Source organism: Balaenoptera physalus (assembly GCF_965194825.1).
Source record: "Balaenoptera physalus genome assembly, chromosome: 16".
NCBI lineage: Eukaryota > Metazoa > Chordata > Mammalia > Artiodactyla > Balaenopteridae > Balaenoptera > Balaenoptera physalus.
The window spans coordinates 35,145,057-35,171,386 of record NC_138898.1 but is presented as its reverse complement, the minus strand read 5'-3'; the positions used below and the strand labels follow the sequence as shown (position 1 = coordinate 35,171,386).

The following is a 26,330-nucleotide window of genomic DNA, read 5'->3' as shown; positions in this document are numbered from 1 at the left end:
AAAAAGAATCAACACACATAGGGTTTGCTCCATAATCCAGCCCCATGTCTCCCATCATTATACCACCACGTAGACCTTCTAAAGAAAAAATCATCCAAACCAGTTCATTTTTAAAATAACACAGATAATGTGGTAGGCAGAATAATGGTCCCCAAAGGTGTCCACATCCTAATCCCCAAGACCTGTGAATACTTTATCTTAAACTGCAAAAGGGAATTTGCAAATGTGATTAGTTAAGGACCTTGAAATGGTGAGATTATCCTGGATTATCTGGGTGGGCTTAATGTAATTACAAGGGTCCGAATGAAAGGGAGGCTAGTGGATCCAAGTCACAGAAGGAGACATAATGCTGGAAATAATAAGGGGTCACAAGTCAAGGAATGTGGGCAACCCCTACAAAGTAGAAAAAACGAGGAAGTGGATTCTCCCTTAGAGCCTCCAGTAGGAACACAGTCCTGCCAACACCTTGGTTTAAGTCCCATGAGACCGACTTCAGACTTCTAACTTCCAGAACTTTCAGATAATAAATTTTTGTCAGTAATTTGTTACAGCAGCAATAGGAAACTAGTACAGATATGAATGCAAAGCTGGTTCTCATTATCTCATTTATTAATGCAATAAATATTTATTGAGAGCTTCTCTGTTCTGGACACTGTTCTAGGCTCTAGAGACTTTTAAAAAAAAGACACAAAGTCCATGGCCCCTTGGAGCTCATATTCTAGTGGATGCAGACAATAAACAAGTGAATGTCTAATGTATCAGATGACATAATATGTCAGGTAAGTCCTATAACTAAAATAAATCAAAGTAATGATGAGAAGGAGGGATGATGTTATACAAGATGTTTGGAGAATGCCATTCTGACAAAGTGACATTTTAGACCTACATATCTGGGGTAAAAGCATTCCAGGCAGGAGGAACAGCAAATGCAAAGGCCCTCAGGCAACAAGTGTGATATAAAAAATTGTGGCTTTACTTGTGGCATAGTTCCAGGAACTACTACTGTGGTTTGTTGTCTATATTTATAATCAAAGGAAATGCTACTTTTGTGTTAGAGGTTAGTGATTTTTTTTTCTTCCTTTTCAAATTCACACTGAATTTGGCTTAAGATCTGGTTTAAAACCCTGATAGAGGGCTTCCCTGGTAGCGCAGTGGTTGAGAATCTGCCTGCCAATGCAGGGGACACGGGTTCGAGCCCTGGTCTGGGAAGATCCCACATGCCGCGTAGCAACTGGGCCCGTGAGCCACAATTACTGAGCCTGCACGTCTGGAGCCTGTGCTCCGTGACAAGAGAGGCCGCGATAGTGAGAGGCCCGCACCACGATGAAGAGTGGCCCCCGCTTGCCACAACTAGAGAAAGCCCTCGCACAGAAACGAAGACCCAACACAGCCAAAAATAAAAATATAAAAATAAATTAATTAATTAAAAAAAAAAAAAAGAATGAGGAAGAAGGTGGTCTTTAAAAAAAAAAAAAAAAACCCTGATAGAAGGACTTCCTTGGTGGTCCAGTGGGTAAGGCTCTGCGTTCCCAATGCAGCGGGCCCAGGTTTGATCTCTGATCAGGGAACTAGATCCCACATGTGTGCCGCAACTAAGAAGCCCATGTGTCACAACTAAAAGATCCCGCATACCACAAGTAAAGATTCCACATACTGCAATGAAGATCCCGCGGGTTGCAACTAAGACCCAGTGCAGCCAAAATAAATAAATAAATAAATATTTAAAAAAAAAAAAAAACGCTGGTAGAATCAAGGCATTTACTTAATTTTTAGAAATAAATAGTACTGTAGTAAGTTAAAGTAGGAGTACACTATCCTCCTCAAATCCCTAGAAACTCCCTCTTTTCAATTCAATTCAAATTTCAAGTACCTACAGAGACCTTCAAATGCCCAGTGTGAGCAAGTAAAACAACAAAAGTAATAGGAAGTCAGTGACAACATGTAAGTAAAGCAAGGATTCTGATAATTGTTCAAGGAAAATCTGCCCTCTAACTTAAAACTGGACATATTTGTGTTCTAGATCTAATGAAATCAAACCAAGATGGGGGCGGGGGCGGGAGGAAAAGACGTAGATACGATTTGCAAACAGGACAACAGTGACATCTAGTGGGAGCTATGTGGTAAAGCACTTCGACTACCTACCAAGAAACGCTGCAGATAGAAACAAGCACAGAAGGACACAAACATTTATTGAGCACCTATTATAGACTAATATCTCCTTAGGCCCAGGCCAACAGCCCACTCATGCACTTTTCCCTCCCCTGGCTCCGTCCCACACAATAATGGCCTCATGCGTACACACTTAAGCCAAGTCCCAGATGCAGGGACTACTCTTCCCTTTCACAGACTGGCTGATTGAAGATTTAGTGCCAAAGTAAAAAGTCAGGCAGATATGAAATGACCAAACCCAGGCAAGGGATATTTGTCCATGAAAACAAAGAAAAACGTGTGCACTGAAGTAGGTTATAATATTGGAGACCTGGGATAGAGTCATTCAATTCCCCACAAACTACTTCCATGTTCTCTCCCCCTTGGATCATTCCTCTTGCCTTCCTCCAAAAAACCCAAAGTGCCTCAGAGGTAGGAGGAGAAGGGAAGAAGAAGAAGTAAGATGGACAGCATTTGCAAGAAAGTGAGGTCCCGGGGCCACTGCTCAGACCTAGAGGAGCACGCACTTGTGGTGGATCCACCCTGCATAGAAGGGCAGCCCGAGGCACTGCTCAGGGCAGGTTGGAGAGGCACTGGGACCTGGGTGATCAGAGTGCAATGGCTGAGAATAAGCCCAGGCAGAAACATGCTTGGGGCCAGTTGTGCAGGGAATTCCTGAGTCTCATGTACCCAGTGGAAGCCCTAAAAGGGTCTAGAAGTGGTCTCCAGGGGGCACTCCTCTAAGCCTCTTGGACTTCTCAGCCAGTGGGATGGAGAAGTCCAGAGGAGAGCTGAGGGAGGGGAGAGGGTTCCTGCCAAGAGTTAAGGGTATCACTGCCCTTACTTGTCCTCCCTTCTCCTGTATTTCCTGGTTGTGATGTTTTCATGACTGTAGCAACTCTAGACATTCACAGAGTCCACATGGAAGAGAAGTGAGAGAGATCAACCACATCTCTCTAACAGCACTCTGTGGTACAGCATTTATACTTCACTGGGCACAGGAATCAGCTGGGATCTTGTTAGAATGCAGATTCTGATTCCGTGGCTCTGCGGTGGGAAACAAGAACCTGCATTTCTAGCAACTCCCAGGTGATGCTGATGCTGCTTACCCATGGACCACACAGAGTAGCAAGTCGAGAGCAGACATAATTTTTTTCTGCCCAGCATCTCATTATTTTGGAGAACCCATCCCACTCTCATTCCATAAGAATCCTCCTCAGTCCATGTGATTCACTTGAGGCTGGTTCCACCCTCCCAAGAGTGGGCACCTGCTCCCACCAGACTGATGGGAAGCCTTCCCAGGACATTGTCAGAACTTTCAGCATTTCCAACTGTGCAGTCATAATGGGCATAGTGAAGGTCATCCTTTTCACCAAGTTGAGTCAGCCTGAGAATAACACCATTGCAGAAGAAAACAGAGCCAAGACAAGGTGAGAAAGAGACAGGGCTCTGATGAAATCCCAGGTCCAGCCATGCCTCTCGACATCTCAGTTATGACCAACATACTCCTTTTGTCCTTGTTTCAGATGGTCTCTTCACTTTCTGATTTCACTCTTGAGACTAGTGAAAGACACAGACAGCAGCTGATTTCAAAACGGAGACATTGCTCCCATTTCAAAGGGCCATGCCTTCCAGAAGCCTTCCCCAACCCCTCCTTTTTTTTTTTAATTTAGTTATTTATTCGTTTATTTAATTTTTGGCTGTGTTGGTCTTTATTGCTGCATGCGGGTTTTCTCTAGTTGCTGAGAGCAGGGGCTACTCTGTTGCAGTGCACGGGCTTCTCATTGTGGTGGCTTCTCTTGTTGCAGAGCACAGGCTCTAGGTGCGTGGGTTTCAGTAGTTGTGGCACACGGGCTTCAGTAGTTGTGGCTCACGGACTCTAGAGTGCAGGCTCAGTAATTGTGGCGCACTGGATTCGTTGCTCCGTGGCAGGTGGGATCTTCCCGGACCAGGGCTCAAACCCATATCCTCTGCATTGGCAGGCGGATTCTTAACCACTGTGCCACCAGGGAAACCTCTTGCATTGAAACCCACAGTTCTGGGAGTTCCCTGGTAGCCTAGTCATTAGGATTCCAGGCTTTTGCTGCCGCAGCCTGGGTTCAGGGAACTGAGATCCCACAAGCCATGCAGTGTGGTCAAAAAATAAAAAGAAACCTACAGTTCTAACAGCCCAGGGGCTCTCATTTAGAACTTTTTATTTACAGTAAAATTTATAATACCATTTATAAAGCATTTTCCTGTTGCAAAACCTCTTTCAGATACATAGTCAACACAAAGCTAAACTGCCTGGGTTCAAAGCCCACTTTGCCCCTTCTAAACTGTATGGTGTTGGGCCAGTTATTTAGCTTCTTTGTGCTTCCATTTCCTCATCTATAAAATGGGGATAATTACAGTTCTTTACTTAAGGCTGCCATGATGTTTGGTTGGCTAGTGTATGTTAAATTCTTAGAACAGTACTCAGCACATGGTAAGATCTGTATAAGTGCCTTCTACTTCTATTACTAAAGTTATTGTTGTTATTTTACCCCAAAACAACCTCTCAGAGTAGGCATTATTGTTTTTATCCTTATTCCCATTTTATAGATGAGGAGACTGAAAATGATTGTGTGGCAAATTCATTTAGTGAACAACATTGTTGAGATAATTTCAAGTCTTCTGATTCTATATCCCCATCAACAAAAAATCTTCCCCAAACTGTGATGTGTGGACTCTTCTAATGCTGTCATATTATTTAGCTATTTTATTACTATACCTATTTTATGTCTTCTTATTAGTTAAATTGTAATCTCCTTGGTGCTAGAAACTCTAATTAATACATCTTTAAAATCCCTCAGCAAGGGACGTCCCTGGTGGTTCAGTGGTTAAGAATACTCCTGCCGATTGGTTCAAGATGGCAGAGAAGAAGGACGTGTTCTCACTCCCTCTTGTGAGAACACCAGAATCACAACTAACTGCTGAACAATCATTGACAGAAAGAGACTGTAACTCACCAGAAAAGATACCCCACATCCAAAGACCAAGGGGAAGCCACAGTGAGACGGTAGGAGGGGCGCAATCACAGTAAAATCAAATCCCATAACTGCTGGGTGGGTGAGTCACAGACTGGCGAACAATTATACCACAGAAGTCCTCCCACTGGAGTGAAGGTTCTGAGCCCCACGTCAGGCTTCCCAACCTGGGGGTTCGGCAACGGGAGGAGGAATTCCTAGAGGGTCAGACTTTGAAGCCTAGTGGGAATTGACTGCAGGACACTGACAGGACTGGGGGAAACAGAGACTCCACTCTTGGAGAGCACACACAAATTAGTGTGCGCATCAGGACCCAGGGGAAGAAGCAGTGACCCCGGGGGAGACTGAAACTGACCTACCTGCTAGTGTTGGACGGTCTCCTGCAGAGGCGGGGGTGGCTCTGTTTCACCGTGGGGACAAGGACACTGGAAGCAGAAGTTCTGGGAAGTACTCCTTGGCGTGAGCCCTCACAGAGTCTGTCATTAGCCTCACCAAAGAGCCCAGGTAGTTTCCAGTGTTGGGTTGCCTCAGGCCAAACAACCAACAGGGAGGGAACCCAGCCCCACCCATCAACAGTCAAGTGGATTAAAGTTTTACTGAGCTCTACCAACCAGAGCAACAGTCAGCTCTACCCACCACCAGTTCCTCCCATCAAATCTCTTAGATAGCCTCAACCACCAGAGGACAGACAGCAGAAGCAAGAAGAACTACAATCCTGCAGCCTGTGGAACAAAAACCACATTCACAGAAAGATAGACAAGATGAAAAGGCAGAGGGCTATATACCAGATGAAGGAACAAGATAAAACCCCAGAAAAACAACTAAATGAAGTGGAGATAGGCAACCTTCCAGAAAAAGAATTCAGAATAATGATAGTGAAGATGATCCAGGACCTCAGAATAAGAATGGAGGCAAAGATCGAGAAGATGCAAGAAATGTTTAACAAAGACCTAGAAGAATTAAAGAACAAACAAACAGAGATGACCAATACAATAACTGAAATGAAAACTACACTAGAAGGAATCAATAGCAGAATAACTGAGGCAGAAGAACGGATAAGTGACCTGGAAGACAGAAAGGTGGAATTCACTGCTGCAGAACAGACTAAAGAAAAAAGAATGAAAAGAAATGAAGACAGCCTAAGAGACCTCTGGGACAACATTAAATGCAACAAAATTCACATTATAGGGGTCTCAGAAGAAGAAGACAGAGAGAAAGGACCAGAGAAAATATTTGAAGAGATTATAGTTGAAAACTTCCCTAACATGGGAAAGGAAATAGCCACCCAAGTCCAGGAAGCACAGCGAGTCCCATACAGGATAAAACAAAGGAGAAACACACCGAGACACATAGCAATCAAATTGGCAAAAATTGAAGACAAAGGAAAATTATTGAAAGCAGCAAGGGAAAAATGACAAATAACATACAAGAGAACTCCCATAAGGTTTACAGCTGATTTCTCAGCAGAAACTCTACAAACCAGAAGGGAGTGGCATGATATACTTAAAGTGATGAAAGGGAAGAACCTACAACCAAGATTACTCTACCCGGCAAGGATCTCATTTAGATTTGATGGAGAAATCAAAAGCTTTACAGACAAGCAAAAGCTAAGAGAATTCAGCACCACCAAACCAGCTCTACAACAAATGCTAAAGGAACTTCTCTAAGTGGGAAACACAAGAGAAGAAAAGGACCTACAAAAACAAACCCATAACAATTAAGAAAATGGTCATAGGGACATACATATCAATAATTACCTTAAACGTGAGTGGATTAAATGCTCCAACCAAAAGACACAGACTGGCTGAATGGATACAAAAACAAGACCCATATATATGCTGTCTACAAGAGACCCACTTCAGACCTAGGGACACATACAGACTGAAAGTGAGGGGATGGAAAAAGATATTCCATGCAAATGGAAATCAAAAGAAAGGTGGAGTAGCAATACTCATATCAGAGAAAATAGACTTTAAAATAAAGACTATTACAAGAGACAAAGAAGAACACTATATAATGATCAAGGGATTGATCCAAGAAGAAGATATAACAATTATAAATATATAAGCACCCAACATAGGAGCACCTCAATACATAAGGCAACTGCTAAAGCTATAAAAGAGGAAATCGACAGTAACACAATAATAGTGGGGGACCTTAACACCTGACTTACACCAATGGACAGATCATCCAAACAGAAAATTAATAAGGAAACACAAGCTTTAAGCTCAATAGACCAGAGACATTTAATTGATATTTATAGGACATTCCATCTAAAAACAGCAGATTACATCTTCTTCTCAAGTGCTCATGGAACATTCTCCAGGCTAGATCACATCTTGGGTCACAAATCGAGGCTCTGTAAATTTAAGAAAATTGAAATCATATCAAGCATCTTTTCTGACCACAAAGCTATGATATTAGAAATCAATTACAGGGAAAAAACGTAAAAAACACAAACACATGGAGGCTAAACAATACGTTACTAAATAACCAAGAGATCACTGAAGAAATCAAAGAGGAAGTAAAAAATACCTAGAGACAAATGACAATGAAAACACGACAATACAAAACCTATGGGATGCAGCAAAAGCAGTTCTAAGAGGGAAGTTTATAGCTATACAAGCCTACCTCTACCAAGAAACAAGAAAAACCTCAAATAAACAATCTAACCTTACACCTAAAGCAACTAGAGAAAGAAGAACAAACAAAACTCAAAGTTACCAGAAGCAAAGAAATCATAAATATCAGAGCAGAAATAAATGAAATAGAAACAAAGAAAACAATAGCAAACATGAATAAAAGTAAAAGCTGGTTCTTTGAGAAGATAAACAAAATTGATAGCCATTAGCCAGACTCATCATGAAAAAGAGAGAGAGGACTCAAATCAATAAAATTAGAAATGAAAAAGGAGAGGTTACAACAGATACCGCAGAAATACAAAGCATCCTAAGAGACTACTACAAGCAACTCTATGCCAATAAACTGGACAACCTGGAAGAAATGCACAAATTCTTAGAAAGGTATAACCTTCCAAGACTGAACCAAGAAGAAATAGAAAATATGAACAGACCAATCACAAGCCCTGAAATTGAAACTGTGATTAAAAGTCTTCCAACAAAAAAAAGTCCAGGACCAGATGGATTCACAGGTGAATTCTATCAAATATTTAGAGAATAGCTAACACCCATCCTTCTCAAACTCTTCCACAAAATTGCAGAGGAAGGAACACTCCCAAACTCATTCTATGAGACCACCATCACCCTGATACCAAAACCAGCCAAAGATACTACAAAAAAATGAAAATTACAGACCAATATCACTGATGAACATAGATACAAAAATCCTCAACAATATACTAGCAAACAGAATCCAACAACACATTAAAAGGATCATACACCATGATCAAGAGGGATTTATCCCAGGGATGCAAGGATGCTTCAATATACACAAATCAATCAATGTGACACACCATATTAACATATTGAAGAAGAAAAACCATATGATCATCTCAATAGATGCAGAAAAAGCTTTTGACAAAATTCAACACACATTTATGATAAAGACTCTCCAAAAAGTGTTCATAGAGGGAACCTACCTCAAATCTCCAGAAAGTGGGCAAAGAGGGAACCTTCCTCAACATAATAAAGGCCATATATTACAAACCCACAGCAAACATCATTCTCAATAGTGAAAAACTGAAAGCATTTCCTCTAAGATCAGGAACAAGACAAGGATGTCCACTCTCACCACTATTATTCAACATAGTTTTGGAAGTCCTAGCCACGGCAATCAGAGAAGAAAAAGAAATAAAAGGAATACAAATTGGAAAAGAAGAAGTAAAACTGTCACTGTTTGCAGATGACATGATACTATACATAGAGAATCCTAAAGATGCCACCAGAAAACTACTAGAGCTAATCAATGAATTTGGTAAAGTTTCAGGATACAAAATTAATGCACAGAAATCTCTTGCATTCGTATACACTAATGATGAAAAATCGGAAAGAGAAATTAAGGAAACACTCCCATTTACACTGCAACAAAAAGAATAAAATACCTAGGAATAAACCTACCTAGGGAGACAAAAGACCTGTATGCAGAAAACTATAAGACACTGATGAAAGAAATTAAAGATGATACCAACAGATGGAGAGATATACCAGGTTCTTGGATTGGAAGAATCAATATTGTGAAAATGACTATACTACCCAAAGCAATTTACAGATTCAATGCAATCCCTATCAAATTACCAATGGCATTTTTTACAGAACTAGAACAAAAAATCTTAAAATCTGTATGGAGACACAAAAGACCCTGAATAACCAAAGCAGTCTTGAGGGGAAAAAAAGGAGCTGGAGGAATTAGATTCCCTGACTTCAGACTATACTACAGAGCTACAGTAATCATGATAATATGGTACTGGCACAAAAACAAAAATATAGATCAATAGTACAGGATAGAATGCCTAGAGATAAACCCATGCACCTATGGTCAACTAATCTATGACAAAGAGGCAAGGATATACAATGGAGAAAAGACAGTCTCTTCAATAAGTGGTGCTGGGAAAACTGGACAGCTACATGTAAAAGAATGAAACTAGAACACTCCCTAACACCATATACAAAAATAAACTCAAAATGGATTAAAGACTTAAATGTAAGACCAGACACTATAAAACTCTTAGAGGAAAACATAGGAAGAACACTCTTTGACATAAATCACAGCAAGATCTTTTTTGATCCACCTCCTAGAGTAATGGAAATAAAAACAAAAAATAAACAAATGGCACCTAATGAAATTTAAAAGCTTTTGCACAGCAAAGGAAACCATAAAAAGGATGAAAAGACAACCCTCAGAATGGGAGAAAATATTTGCAAATGAATCAATGGACAAAGGATTAATCTCCAAAATATATAAACAACACATGCAGCTCAATATTAAAAAAACAAACAACCCAATCCAAAAATGGGCAGAAGACCTAAATAGACATTTCACAAAGGAAGACATACAGATGGCCAAGAGGCATATGAAAAGCTGGTCAACATCACTAATTATTAGAGAAATGCAAATCAAAACTACAATGAGGTATCACCTCACACCAGTTAGAATGGGCATCATCAGAAAATCTACAAACAGCAAATGCTGGAGAGGGTGTAGAGATAAGAGAACCCTCTTGCACTGTTGGTGGGAATGTAAATTGATACAGCCACTCTGGAGAACAGTATGGAGGTTCCTTAAAAAACTAAAAATAGAATTACCATATGATCCAGCAATCCTGCTACTGAGCATATACCCAGAGAAAACCATAATTCAAAAAGACACATACACCCCAATGTTCATTGCAGCACTTTTTACAATAGCCAGGTCATGGAAGCAACTTAAATGCCCATCGACAGACAAATGGATAAAGAAGATGTGGTACATATATACAATGGAGTATTACTCAGCCATAAAAAAGTAACGAAATTGGGTCATTTGTAGAAACGTGGATGGATCTAGAGGCTGTCATACAGAGTGAACTAAGTCAGAAAGAGAAAAACAAATATCGTATATAAACGCATATATGTGGAACCTAGAAAAATGGTACAGATGAACCGGTTTGCAGGGCAGAAATGGAGACACAGATGTAGAGAACAAACATATGGACACCAAGGGGCGAAAGCGGCATGGGGGAGGGGTGTGGGGGTGTGATGAATTGGGACATTGGGATTGACATATATAAACTGATGTGTATAAAATGGATGACTAATAAGAACCTGCTGTATAAAAAAAAAGAAAAGAAAATCTGAACATAAATATATATATATATATATATATATATATATATATATATATATATATATATATATATATATAAAAGAATCCTACTGCCAATGCAGGGGACATGGGTTCGAGCCCTGTTCCCGGAAGATCCCACATACTGTGGAACAACTAAGCCCCTGCTCCACAACTATTAAGCCTCTATGCCAGATCTACTGAAGCCCGTGCACCTCGAGCCTCTGGTCCTCAACAAGAAAAGCCACCACCATGAGAAGCCTGTGGACCACACTGAAGATTAGCCCCCACTCACCGCAACTAGAGAAAGCCCATGAACAGCAGCAAAGACCCAATGCAGCCAAAAATAAATAAATAAATCTATTTAAAAAAAAAATCCCACAGCTAGTAGCATAGTAGGGCCAGGTAGTAAACAAATATCCATTGACTAATAATATTTAATGGGAAAAAAATACATTAATACATAATGTATTATACATTAATCCTTTAGATGGCAGAGGCAGTTTATAAAACAGTATATATATGAACCTTATTATTGTCAAAAATATTTTTCTATATACAGACAGAAAAAAAATGACTAAAGAAACTTACATTGAAATATTAACAAGTTTATCATTTCTGGATAGTGGCTTATGGATAACATTTTGTGTGTTTCTGGGATTTTAACTAATAGACTTCCAAAGTTATATGCACCCCAATGTTCATAGCAGCATTATTTATAATAGCCAAGGTATGGAAGCAACCTAAGTGCCCATCAACAGATGATGGATAAAGAAGATGTGGTATATATACACAGTGGAATACTACTCAAACATAAAAAAAATTCATTTGCAGCAACATGGATGGACCTGGACAGTATTATGCTAAGTGAAAAAAGTCAGACAGAGAAAGACAAATATACTGTATGTTATCACTTATATGTGGAATCTAAAAAAATTTTTAATGGATGAATATAACAGACTGACAGATATAGAGAACAAACTAGTGTTTACCAGGGGGGAGAGGGACAACATTGGAGTAGGGGATTAAGTACAAACTACTACGTATAAAATAAATAAGCTACAAGGATGTATTATACATCGCAAAGAATATAGCCATTATTTTATAATAACTATAAATGAAGTGTAACCTCTAAAAACTGAATCACTGTGTTGTACACCTGAAACTAACATAATATTGTAAATCAACTATACTTTAGTAAAAATAAATAAATGAAATTATAAAGAGACTTCCAAAGACTCAGCAGCTGGCAGGTGTGACGTGCTGTGTTCTCTCACTTCCATCCTCCCCACTGCTACCTGATCACCTCAATTGGAAATAGATGGAGGGAACCTTCTCAAACCTAGAATCTCCATTTGATAATATCCCTGGTGTGGCCACCTGTCTCAAGTTCTCCCAGCTGGGTCCCAAGTAGCTGGACTGAAGGCACCACTTACCAGCGGTGCCATAAAATTCCCTCTTATTGCCCTTTGGTGTCTCCTCAGTAAAGGACTGTCAGAGGAGCATAGGAACAGCTTGGCTTTCATTCAGGAACTCTCCCAAAAAGGGGGTGGAAGAACTCAGGTGATCCTCTGAGGAGGAGAGTGTGAGGCTCCCCGTGGGGCTCTCCATTCTACATCTTCTACCACTGACATGCATTTTATAATCGAGAAAAATGCATTTTTAAAAGCATTATAACATATGTTGAAAATATACTGAAATAAGTTTTTTGTCTGAGTCCTGCCAAGCTTCACAATGCTGAGAATGATTTTCCTAGCATTTATTTTTGCTCTTTGGGAGTCCTTAAAGTACAATCATCTTTGAATTGTCTATTGTGAATCCTTTTGTCTATATTTCCTCTCAGTTTCCTGGGATGGTTTTTTTATCTCTACAATGGAGATAGAACAGTTACAGAAATCTGTAAAAATATTACTTAAGGTCTACCCTAGTTTCTTTTTTTTAAAATATTGTCTTTAAATATTTCAAAGGGTCTCTGAGGTGGAGTGTCTGAAGGCCAGCACCAACGAGGTGCTGTGGGCGATGGTGACAGCCTTCACCAAGTGACCCTGCTCAGAACCAAGCGTCCTCCTTTCTCTCACAGGAGCCAGTTGTTTTTCTTCTGTGGACTTCTGGTTTTCTGCAGTTTGCACTTCCCACACTATAATTGGCTTTTGTTTTATGAAATGGTGGGTGGCTTTTTCTTTTGTGTATGTATGCAGGATTCTGCTGGCCTTCCTCTTTCTGCCATACTGGCATTCCATTCCTTGTTGCCATCCTCACTGTTGCCTGTTTGGGTTCTGGTGTGCTTTGACTGTCAGAGTACCTCCAGGCTCCTCACATGCATATCTTTTGGATTACCTCAGGTTGAGTTTTTCCACATGTGCATGTACATCTAGCATTCTGTCCGCAATTCAGACAGAAGTCACAAAAAGGCCTTTAAGTCACCAAAGGTAAATATCTGTATCTATTAGTACATTTTATACATAGACCTCAGTTGAGATGTATACTTAGCAAAATTATTTTTAAACTGAAATACACAGTAAATAATATAAAGTGCCCCTTGGCTCTTGCTTCCCATGTAAATCTATTGTATTATTACACTTGTTATAATTTTAACTATTAAATCATAAAAGTCCAATTGTTTCACACAGCCAGTTTGGGATGAGCTCCCATTCTAGTTATGCTGTATATAGTTTGAATTATATGGAAATTGTTCCTTCTTCTGGCCACCCCTGCCCATCTTGGTATTTTGCAAGGTTTAATTAATTGTACACCTGGTATCCCTTACTTGCTACAGTTATTATAATTTGATGGCAGAATAGACCTCTCATCATTGAAGGAGAGAGGAAAGATGTGTGTCTAATTGGTCCCAAGATTTTTTGAGCTGTGCCATTCATGGTACTCTTTGCCTATGCATCTTCTTTCAGGAATTTTTTTCAGTCTTACTATTTTTATCATTTCTATAGAGAAGAGGTTTGTGACCAGTACTAATCTTGAGTACAATTTTATCTTTTTCTGTCCACAAGTAAATTAATGTCTGCTCTTAAATAAATATCTACTCACACTTTTTTGGGGGAAAAAAATCAAATGTCAGTACTAGCAATTGTTGCATGTAAATCGTTAGCAAGTAATGACTACAACTCAGATAATTAAGAATTCTGTAACAGAAAACTCTGCTATGTTTTAATTTTTATATACAATTATGATAATTAGCATATTGTAAGAATATAAAACTTTGCTTTGTAAAGTTTATTTTTACTATTTATCACTGTTTATCGTATCACCATTGGTTTCATAATGTAAATACTATATATTGAACAAATTAAATGTCAAATTTTTTATTACCATAGTTCATGTTACTAGTGGGGCTTTCAGGTGTTTAGAGATTTTTTTCGGTTAACATTCAGTGCAAAAGTTATAGATGCTGTATAATTCTAGAGTTGAATTTTAAGGGATTCCCTAATATGTATACTATCTTTTTATCTGAAGTAATAAATAAACTATGATCTTGAAAGTGCCGGAATCAGAAAAAAAATATTTCAAAGGGTCAAAACTCAGGAAATTACAGAGTAAATATTTGCCCTCTTTATCATTTAGCAAATGTTTGTTTGGTGCCTTCTCTGTGACAAGTCCTGGGAAAAAGTGATGAATTAAAATATACACTCTTCTTGCCCTCCAGGAGCTTAGAGTCTAGTTGGACTTCAATCTCACTCACCTCAGGAAGTGATGTTCCTTTTCTCCAATCCAGTCATCTGCCTATGCTATATACTCTGTAAATTTTCCAAAGTCAAAGTTTTCCATACACACTAAACAGAGAGAGGCATCAGGGGAAAAAGAATTACGACAGAAGGAGAAGTTGCCTCACATATTGTCTTCCTAGTTATTGGTTTAACACCTACATTTACAACAATATTGCAAACTCCATGAGGGCAGAGACCATATCTTATTATTCATTGCTTTATCTCCAGCACCTAGAACATTGTCTGGCACAGAGGAGGCACTCAACAAATACTGATTGATTTATTGAATGAATGAGTGAATGAATGAAAGAACTGAAGAACATTGCCTAATGGGGAATTCCCTGGTGGTCCAGTAGTTAATACTCGGTGCCTTCACTGCCATGGACCTAGGTTCGATCCCTAGCCAGGGAACTAAGCTCCCACAAGGTGTGCAGTGTGGCCAAAAAATGAAAAGAAAAAAAAAAAAGAATATTGCCTGACAGACGTAGGTGCTGATTTATGGATAGTTAGATGAACAGGTGGTAGAGTAGAAGATGAGTGGATAAGCATATAGATCAGTTAGCAGTGATGAGAAGGGTGCGTAGGTCAACAAGTGGATGGATGGGTGGATAAACAGATAAATGGTTGGGTTGGTGCATATGTGGGTGGGTGATTTAAAAACTGGAAAATTTCAGTATAGTTATCAAGATCCTTGTGATAATGTTCAATTTGTAAAGAGGTTTGAATTTGCTCCAGTCAGGAAGAGCTCACAGAAACACCACCAGGGTTTGGAGCAACCCAAGGAAGTGGCCTGAACATTCCTAAATCACTCCTCCACCCCCACCTCAGGTCATGAGGCTCCAACAGCACACATGGGTTCATACCAGGTGCATATCCTTATTTTGCTGCCCTCACCCATTCTCCCTACTCCTGGCAACAGCATCTATTTACCCTTTGAAGAACCGCCCACCCCTCCAAATATGATCTCATGAGTGTGCACATGGCATAAGCTGGGCTACTCAGATGTTTGCTCCTTGGAGTTTAAACCTGGAGCAGAAAAACATTGTATTTGTTTCCTAGGGCTGCCATAACAAAGTACCACAAACTGAATGGCTTAAAACAATAGAAATTTTTTGTCTCACAATTCTGGAGGCTAGAATTTTGAAATCAAGTTGTTGACAGAGCCATGCTCTCTCTGAAATCTGTAGGGGAGAATCCATCCTTGCCTCTTCTATCTTCTGGTGTTTGCTGGCAATCCTTGGCATCCCTTGGGTTTTAGATGTGTCACTCCACTCTCTGACTCCATTGTCAGTGGACGTCTTCTCCCCACACGTCTCTGTCACTTCTCCTCTAATAAGGGGACCAGCCATATTGGATTGGCCACACTACTCCAGTATGACCTCGTCTTAACTTGAGTACATCTGCAAAGACCCTACTTCCCAATAAGATCACTTTTGCAGGTATTGGGTTCTAGGACTTCAACATATCTTTTGGCAGGATACAATTCAACCCCTAACAGACACAAAGCCTGAAACCATATGGAGCCCATTCATCTGAAGAGAGAAGCCTAAAGGGACTCCTTAGATCCCTGATCTGCCATGGTTTCTGTGCTTTCCAAAGTTTAATGGGGAGCTTTTCCCTGATTCTGTTAACTATACCTACCTAACCATATCTTTCAATTTTATTTGTTTACCCTTTTAAGACAGAATTGGTTTATGTTGCCTACAACCAAAATATCCTAACAGCTAGACGCAGTCTTCCAAGACAAATGGATTGAGTGTGGTGCACATACACACACATACTCACACACACATACATACACAAGCAGTCATCTCTCCCATCTCCCTTCCCCTTCGACCTCGATGAGTGAGACTGGCAAGAAGAGGCCAAGGGTCCCTTTGTCAACTCAAATGAAAACAAAAGACCTTTTACAGTACCTTTTATTTAAGGAGAGTGCCTCTCTCCCTCTGTATTTTAGTTCAAGAAGTTTGAATGGTTCACCAGCTGGATTGTGTGGAATCCTTGCCTAAACTTATCACAGGGATATTGTGAAAACTAAGTAGGGGGAAGAGGTTTGATAGCAAAACATGACCTACGAAGTGTTATGCAATAGTGAAGGCCATATCTTTAATCAACGAGTATAGGGAATAAACTTTAGATCCAGAAGACCCCTGTTAATAGTCAATCTCTTGCCCTGCTTTATTTTCCTTTGTAAACACTTTTATTACCTGAAATTGTTTTATTTGTATTTATTTATTTACTCACCTATAGTCGGTCTTCTCCACTAGAAGACAAGTCCCACAAAGGTGGGGCTTGGTTTCACTGGCTGCAGTCTCCACAGTGCCTGAAGGAGTGAGTGAGTGAACAAATGAATGACTGAAAGAAGCTGCATTGTCAGGACTGAAGACAAATTACTTAACCTGAGGTTTTTGTTATTCGTTAGATTATCACAGGAATTAAGATGAACAAAGACTAGTTATTCACAATGTAGTCTTGAGACCAGTGGCATCAGTATCATCTGGGAGTTTGCTGGAATGCAGGTTCTCAGGCCCCAACACAGACCCACTGAGTCAGAATTTGCATCTTAACAAGATACCCAAATGATTCATCTGCACAGTATAGTTTGAGAAGCCTTGAATGTGAAAGGTACATGAAACTGTTCATTTATTAAGGTAAATGAAACTGTAAAATAATAAACACATACATTATCATTATTATATTGTTGCCATATGTCCCTTGCTATTTCAGTTGAGTGTCAAAGGCAGGTATCCCAAGGGCCTAGTAGAGCACAATATTTAATACAGGACAGTGATAGTAATAATGCATAATAATCTTAGAGGAGCTCTGATATATTGCTGGAGAGAATATTCTGTCAAAAAAAAATTGCAATCATACCAAAACCCTTTAAATTTTTACATACATGAACAAAAATTTAGCAAGATGTCCAGCATAGTCTTAAATTGGGGGGAAACTGAGACAATTCAAAACAGTAGATTTAATGGTTTAAAATAAATTATATTTATCCAAACAGTAGAAAGCCTGCAATCATGTTAAGTATTATATAAATATATGCATTATTAGTACAATAACTAAGCAAGACACATGCTGCATAATTTTTTTAAACTATTTTATTTGTTTCCCATTCTGTCTGTTGATGTGAGAAGGGGTATTAATTTTTCCCTCCTTGGATGAAAATCAGGGCAACTTTTATAAAATATCTGGGCCCTCTTAGATCATGAAAAGTGCTCCCAACACCACTGGTCCTTTTTTAAAAAAAATCTCAGTTTGGTAAGAGATAGTCCAGTTCCAGGTAAAAATTTAAATGTCAATCTTCATTCAAGGTTAAAATTTCTCCTTCCTCCACCTGTGCTTCCCACAGCCTCACCACCTACAGTGCTAGTTCTTAGAGGCTGGGTAGGAATTATACACAAAGAAAGGGTCAGGGAAGGCAGTACAGATGGAAGGAACAGTCTAAACAAAGTGAGAAGCAATAAAAAACACACCTTCCTCGGTGGACTCTAAGGAAACCATCCTGCCAAGATAAAATCCTCATAAATGGCAATAAACTCTCAGAAGCTGCCAGAAATTCAACCTATCAAAACTAAGTAGAATTGGAAATTTGCAAAAGGAACACTGCATGTGTGTGCCAATAGTATTGTGAGCTGTTGAGAGCACTGGTTTGAGAGTTAACCAGGTGCAAGTTCAAATCCCAAGTTTGCCACTTAGTAGCTGGGTGACCTTGAGCAAATTGCTTAAGCTCCCTAAGCTTCAGTTTCCTCATCTGTAAAATGTCCCCTTAGGTTGTGAGGATTAAGTAACATAATGCATACAAAGAACTAGACTCTGTGTCTGGGACACAGATAGTGCTCACCAAAAGGCTAAATGTTGCCTTCATGACTCAGGAAACTGCAAGCTTGAATTTACCCTTCCCAGTGGTCAAGGATTGGAAACAACTGTCATTTGCAATTCCCACTGAGAAGTTGAGGTTGCCATCTGCCCCCACCCCCTTCCCAAGAACCATCCTCTTCCCAGAAAAATGCAAGAGAGGTATTCATTGTGGCCCTGGAAGCCACAGGGCAAGACCCAGTCTCAAACTGGGCTCAGAAAAAGAGAGACATTTCTTTCAAGTAAGTACTTAGAGAAGACAAATTTTTAGAGACCAGTGAGACTGGAGTCCAGAGACTCCTTCCAGAAAGCTCTGCCTTTTCTAAAATAATCTCAGGATCTTCTTGAGATGCTGGAGGTCAGGGAAGTGAAACCCAATAATGATGGATTACATTTTCCACTAGCCTGGAAGAAGGGGAGAAGAAGTCATGGAAGAAGGAGTGGTTTAAAATATTTTTGAAAAATTATTCATTTTAAATTTGTTAACAAATTAAAATTTATACTTGATTAAAAGCAACAGTCCCATACTTCACTCCTTGCCATCCAGTGTCCTGTTCCCAGAGGCAACTATTTCTAATTCTTTTAGCTCTTTCTCCTGGGTGTTAAGTCCATATCTCTATACAGTGGAGCCTCACTACTCGATGGTTCCATATTTGTGAATTTGTCTACTAGCTAAAATTTATTTTAACTCCAAAATTAATACTCAAGGTGCTTTTGTGGTAGACAACAAAAAATTTGAGTCATCTCTAACATGCTTGTGCCCAGCTGAGATGGAGCAAAGCAGAAGTCTGCCTTCTTGTTTCAGCTCTCACACAGATGTCTTCAAAAATAATCAATAAAAAATCTATAATAGGAAAATAAAAGAGTTTTATTTGGCCCAAATTGAGGACTATGGTCGGGGAGACAGCCTCTTAGATTAATCTGAGGAACTGCTCTGAAGAAGCATGGTTTTCAGCACAGTTGTACATCTTGTCAGAACAAAGAACATCAAACAAGTCAGGGATACTATCCTTTCAAGGTTTCAAAAATAAAATGATCAGCACATACACAGCAAGTCAGTATGTCCTTGACACCTAGGAAGGCAGTCTTATCACTGAAGGAATACCAGCATTGGCATCACAGGAAGAGAGGCATTTAATCTTTATTGTTAATGTGGACATTCTTTACTTCTAGTCAATGTACTCTTTTCTTTAATGATTAAAGCAGATGTACAATGTATGTTCAATAGACCACAAACAGGCTGTTTAGGTTAACATAAAATTTAAGTCAAATCATGTACAATCCAGAAACCAGACGTTCCCATACCTCAATATGTGAAAATTTCCTTCCATTATTTCTCCCTTCTGATTGCAAATCTTTCAATAGAAAGCACTGATGAGCAAAATATTTGTCCCTCAATGCCAGGGTAGTTGCTGCCTGCCCTGGGTCCATCATGTCCCTCACTGTTAGGCTTCCTTTTTTTGTTGTTTATACATGTATAGAGATTTGCCTAAGAGGGAGGTGGCCCATCGTTCAAGCAGAGTGCCTGCACTGAGCAGGGCTGCAGCAGAGCGGAGCCTGAGTGCAGCTGGAGCCAAGTGGAGCACAGCCCCAGCATGCGGGGGAGACACTGACCCTGCCCGGCCCTGCCACTGAGGCAAACCTGGCAAGGAGGAAGTTTGCCAGGTGCTCTCCATTCAGAGCCATGTCATCTGTGGCTACGTGGGCAACCGGGCGACCACGCTCCCTCTACAGGTTTTGGGGTTCAAGATTGATGTAGTGAACTCTGTCCAGTTTTCAAACCACACGGGCTACTTGCACTGGAATGGCCAAGCGCTGAACTCAGATGAGCTCCACGAGCTGTATGACGGGCTGGAGCTGAAAAACATGAACAAATATGACTATGTGCTCACAGGTTACATGCAAGACAAGTTCTTCCTGGCCATGGTGGTGGACACCAGGAAGGAGCTGAAGCAGCAGAACTCCAGTCTCTTGGTCATGTACGTCCCCGTGATGGGAGACAAGTGGAACAGAGAAGGTTCCATCTACCTCCCTGAGGACCTTCTTCTGGTTTACAGAGAGGAGGTCATGCCAGTTGCAGACATCATAACCCCTAACCAATTTGAGGCTGAGTTGCTGAGCTGGAGAAAGATCCACAGCCAGGAAGAAGACTTAGCAGTGAGTGATGGACGTGCTGCACTTAATGGGCCCTGACATGGTGGTCATCACAAGCTCAGACCTGCCACCCCCGAGGGGCATCATGCCAGGGAGCCAGAGGACCCAGACCCCTGACGGCACTGTGATGATTCAGAGCATCCACATGGAGATGTGCAAGGTGGACACAGTCTTCATAGGCACCGGGGACCTCTTCACTGCCGTGCTCTTGGCATGGATGCATAAGCACCTCAATAGTCTCAAGGTGGCCTGTGAAAATACCATGTTGGCCATGCACCATGTTCTGCAGCAGACCATCAGGTATGCAAAAGCCAAGGCTGGGGAAGGACTGAAGCCCAGCCCAGCCCAGCTGTAGCTGAGGACTGTCCAGAGCAAGAAGGACATCAAGAACCCAGAGATCATCGTCCAGGCCATAGTGCTGTGAGGGCCGTGTGAACCCACCTCCTTAATGCCCAGCATTAGGTGTCTCCATTTCCATCCTTGTGAAAAATGTAACGTCTGCTTTAGAGCTGTGACCAAAATTTGACATTTCTTTCATTCATGAGAAAAAAAAAAGAAGAAGAAGAGATTTGCCTAGTTATCCACTTGGGGGATGGGAGGGGGGGCGGGGTCTAATCAGACATAGTGAGCAAGCACAGACGTATGCTAATGGGGAAACATTTTATAGGCTATAGATTTTATCAATTATGTTGAATTGTCACATAAACATTGTTACACCTGCTTTTTTTTAATTTTATTTTGTTTATATTTTTATACAGCAGGTTCTTATTAGTCAACAGTTTTATACACATCAGTGTATACATGTCAATCCCATTCGCCCAATTCATCACACCCCCACCCCCCTGCCGCTTTCCCCCCTTGGTGTCCATACATTTGTTCTCTACGTCTGTGTCTCAATTTCTGCCCTGCAAACCAGTTCATCTGTACCATTTTTCTAGGTTCCACATATATGCGTTAATATACAATATTTGTTTTTCTCTTTCTGACTTACTTCACTCTGTATGACAGTCTCTAGATCCATCCACGTCTCAACAAATGACCCAGTTTCATTCCTTTTTATGGCTGAGTAATATTCCATTGTATATATGTACCACATCTTCTTCATCAGTTCGTCTGTTGATGGGCATTCAGGTTTCTTCCATGACCTGGCTATGTTACACCTGCTTTTAACAGTAGGCTTAAAGCAAGTAGTGATACATGTCCTGAGTAGCTTCTTAGCCAGGAAACGAATAATAATACGTACTATGACAATGATAATCATTTGTAAGCAAAATGGGAAAAAAATGTCTGATCTTGTAGCCATTTCACCCTTTTGGGAAATGGTGTGTGTGTGTGCCTCTACTTCTCCAGAGCTGTTGATATAAGTGCAGCAAGTAGTGGGAGCAATAGCATAAATGCTTCCTTGTTTAACCAACAAAAATATGAGGCAATTCTGTTATCTAATATTATATGGGCTAAGGAATTTAGGGATGTCTGTTATGCTGCAATGCTTTTTTGCAGTTTCCTCAACTATTTGACCAATGGTGGGTGATAGATTTCTAATCGTATCTCTGTTTACACATACTCCTGCATTAGGAACCAAGATTGCCAAAAGATTTTGTCATGAGGTATCTTGGCATCTTGCTAACATGGATCTCTTGACTCTGTACTGAAGAGAGAAAGGAGGGTCATCTACTTACTTATGTATAGACAATGGAGTAACATATTATCCTAGTAAAAATAAACCTTCTATTTGCCAGCTAGTAAGACTATGTGCCCATCTTTAGGAAGGTGGATCAATTCCAATACCACATGAAGACAAAAGATGGGGGAGCACAAGTGATCCCTCCTAGAGTGTTCTCATTGATAGCTTCATCAGTTGGAAGTTTTGTTAATGCAGTATTAAACCATGGGTCATTTCTCTTGTAGGCTTTCCAAAAGCTATCTGTATGGTATTTGACATAAGGGAGTTGCTGGCATAATTTTCTTGTGTTTTTCTCTTTAAGACATTTGTTAATTAAGTAAGGAACAGAGTGAGGTGTCCTAGGGTAAGTTGTGTCAGGTCTCTAAGGATCATGAATAGTATCAGACAAAGGATACACAAATTAATATGTTGAAGAATTTGAACCTGAAAGGTTAGGCCAGAAGGAGGTCAGTCAAGGTGGGTGGTAACGTTAGAAACATCTGAAAAGTCATGATATAGGTGTTAGGAGGGGCCAAGTTGGTCTTGTACTGATGGAGGAATTTGATGACAAATCCAACAGTCAGTTAGATTGCCCCCAGGAGCTATACTCTGTGACAACTTTACTAAAGAATTTTCTTTCCATTTTGAACACTGCAGCAAAAGTATAGCTAGAAGTAAAACAATGACTTTCAATTTTGATAGGGAGATGAGTATTTGGTAAACAGTACAATTGAATTAATAAGATGAGTCTTACAGGCCCAGTCCAGATTCTTGGGTCAGCTGTCTACCATTGCTGTCATCTTTTTGTCCTGGTGTGGATGTCATCTGAGGTCAGAAGTCCTTTCTATAGAACAGTCAGGTGCAGAGGCTTTCTTAAGTCAGTAATATGAATTCAAGAGTCAATTCCCATAAGTTTCACTGTACATGAGCTACTTAAGAGTACCTGATAAGGATCCTTTCATCTAGGTTGGAGAGTCCTTTATATGATGTCTTTTCCAGTAAGCATGATCTCCTGGATGCAGGTCATGTGGCATCTGATCTTCATCCAAAGATAGATTACTGTGATCAGCTTCAGAAACAAGCTTAGAATATCCTTTCAATAATTCAATAAACTTTACAATAATGTAACATAGCAACAAAGAGGCATCTTGGATGTAGGTAGTAAATAGAAAACCTCGGTATATACAAAACTTCAATATCCACAAAGATATATTATGGAAACATGATTTTTCTCTCTAAATTATCTTTATTTTTTACCAAATACAGTCTAATTAAGACTGATTTATTTGCAAAAATAAGTCTGATTTCAATAAACTTGGCCTGATTATTTACATAAGTGGAATTGATTGTATAGGTTCTTTTAAATTTGGCTTTGCTGGAACTTTTCAAGAGGAATCTCAAATTGAACTTTTAAAAGTCCTCTCAAGACCAGGAAAGCCATGCCAAGAACTTGCCATCAGATTCTGCCTGCAATACCTACAGATTTAGGTGTATACCTCTCTTCTTGAAGTCTAAAATATCTTGAGGTTCCTGCACCTGCCAGGAAGTGGCCTTCCTTATTCACCTGGAAATGCTGCTGGGAACCTAAGAGTTTCCAATTTCTGGAGGGATCAAGTAGAGAGGAAAGATAAATGCTTCAATCTGCTTATAAAGATATAACTTACAAAATTGTTGTAAGTTATAATTAGCTTAAGAGGAAAGGTTCCCTTATATCTGGAAGACAAAAATTAAAAGCCAGTAATATTTCAGACAAAAAGTCATAAAAATTGTATTTACCAGTTCATTCAATCCCATGTAATTAATTTTTGTTCTGCTCAAGTCCAGTTTTTCCGTTAGTTTTATTGACCTTGCCTGATGATTGAAGGTGACAGTGACAGTGATAATTTCAAGAAATTTGCAAGATTTTTTTTAAGACTCATATGATTTGCCCAACGAAGTGAGTGTCTTGATCACTGGGGATTATGGAAGATGTTCTCCAAGTGGAAAACACATTTTCTAACAGTTTCTTTACCATCGTGACATCATCAGCCTTGCAGAAAGAGAAGGCTTTAATCCATCACATGAAAAATGGGGTTCGCCAGAGAGCTGGGAAGAACCCAGTAGCCATCTTGGGTTTTCCATAGCCCTGACTGTTTAATTCACAGCTATTGCTTACCCACCTTAATATCTCTTATTTAGGAACAGACTGTTGCCATGTTACAAGGACATCAGGATGGCAAAATCCTGACAATGAGGTGTCAATTTTCTTGCAGAAGCGGAATGGATTTTATCTATAGAGATTCTGTTGTTGTTGCCTTTGCATGAAAGTAATCTAGGGCATTCTCCTGATACTTGGGTTCAGTCGCTTTAGCATAAGCCTCAGTTTTGATGACAACATAACATTTTATATCAGGACATATAAGACTTCCAGGAATTTCACATAATTTCTGGAAGTCATAATACACACTTATGTAGATATAACATGAAGAAGACTTAACATTACCTTTTATTTGACAATGCTTCCCACATAATTTAACATACTGAATAAGCCTAATTAGCTTAATATCTCTCTTTGAGATGCTTCAGGACAAAAATCACTTTCTTTTCCCTTAACAAAATGCATTTCCATTCTTCATACTTTCTTTTACTGAAAACACACATCTTATTTTCATTGTATACTGAAATATTTTCCTTATTATTTCTAATATCTTTAATTACCTATATATTATCAATTTTAACCTTTTAAAAAACTTTAATCTCTGGCAAAAACCAAGATGCAAGCAATTGTGAACTGTTTGTCATATCAGCATTTCCTGATTGGCAAACTTGTGAACATATTCCATAATCTCTAAAAACATACGTTTTCTCATAACCTAATTTCTTCCCTCATTGGGGTACAAGACGTGTGTCCAACAAACTCAAGCATCTTTAGTTTTTCTCTAATAAGGAGACAAAAGTAGGTAAATTTAGACTTTCTTAGCAATTACTGTTTTAGTATTTTACCTTAATTGGAAGTTATCTGTATATTCAATGAACTCCTATCATTTAACTTAATCTAGGAAAACTCTAAAGTTTCAAGTCTGGAGAAACTATTTTTAGGTAGACATACCACAAAAAAATCATTCTTAAAGAGTTCACTTAAAAACTTTTATCCCATTTATCTCTATTTATTACTTACAAAAATATCATCTTATCAAGTTAATTTTCTTGTTGACAAATTTTGTAACAGAGATAATATGAGCTTATTGACTTTTAGTAAACCTAGGTAAAATAAAAGTATTATATTTAATGTTTATGACTCTAAAGACATGTCTGTGTTAATCAAACCAAAAACTTAAACTTGTTTTCATTCATTAAAGATTAATCCTAGATCACATGATCTTTTAAAGATTTGGGGATAGTTTTTTGTTATATTTAGAAATATTTGATTTGGAGGTGGAGTTAAGATGGTGGAGTAGGAGGATGTGGAGTTTGCGTCTCCTCACAAGTGCAACAAGAATGCATCACGGCAATTCTCACAGAGCACCTACTGAGCACTAATGAGGGACCTCAGACACCTAAGGGGATGGGAGGAATCCCCGCACAACTGGGTAGGATGTGAGAGGGAAGGAGGGGGTGAAGAAAAGTGGAGGTGGGATGGGACCAGCACCCCTGAGGTGGGGCTGGGCAAGAAGAGAGGTTCCCACACTCAGAGGGGCCCACTCACAGAGAGGGGATCAGCGGGGACAGAGAGGGACCTTTGGGGGATAGGGGGTTTGGAGGGGAATGCAGCAGCCAGTCAGTGAAGGGTAGGACAGAGTGGGACCTATGCACATGGTCCATGCCACAGCCTTGCACACCCCAGCTTGAGCTGTGTTCCCTGGTAGGAGGAGGGCTGGGTGCCAGAGAGTGGAATTTGGAGGGTGGACCCAGGGAGGGGATGGCTGTTGGTGGTGGGGAGGCAGCATGGGGCAGCAGAAGGGAAGGGCTCCATGGCAAGGAAGGTTGGTGGAGAAAGCCTGGGCCACCAGGGAAGTG

The 26,330-nt window shown here is 39.9% G+C and overlaps 1 pseudogene across 1 annotated transcript; it reads left to right on the top strand.

Annotated features, from left to right (window-relative positions):
* Window positions 1-3,492: 3,492 nt before the first annotated feature.
* Window positions 3,493-26,330, top strand: LOC309646077 (pyridoxal kinase pseudogene; annotated as a pseudogene). The gene is made up of 3 exons: window positions 3,493-3,578; window positions 4,542-4,615; window positions 20,154-26,330. The product of its transcript is annotated as a pyridoxal kinase pseudogene (transcript).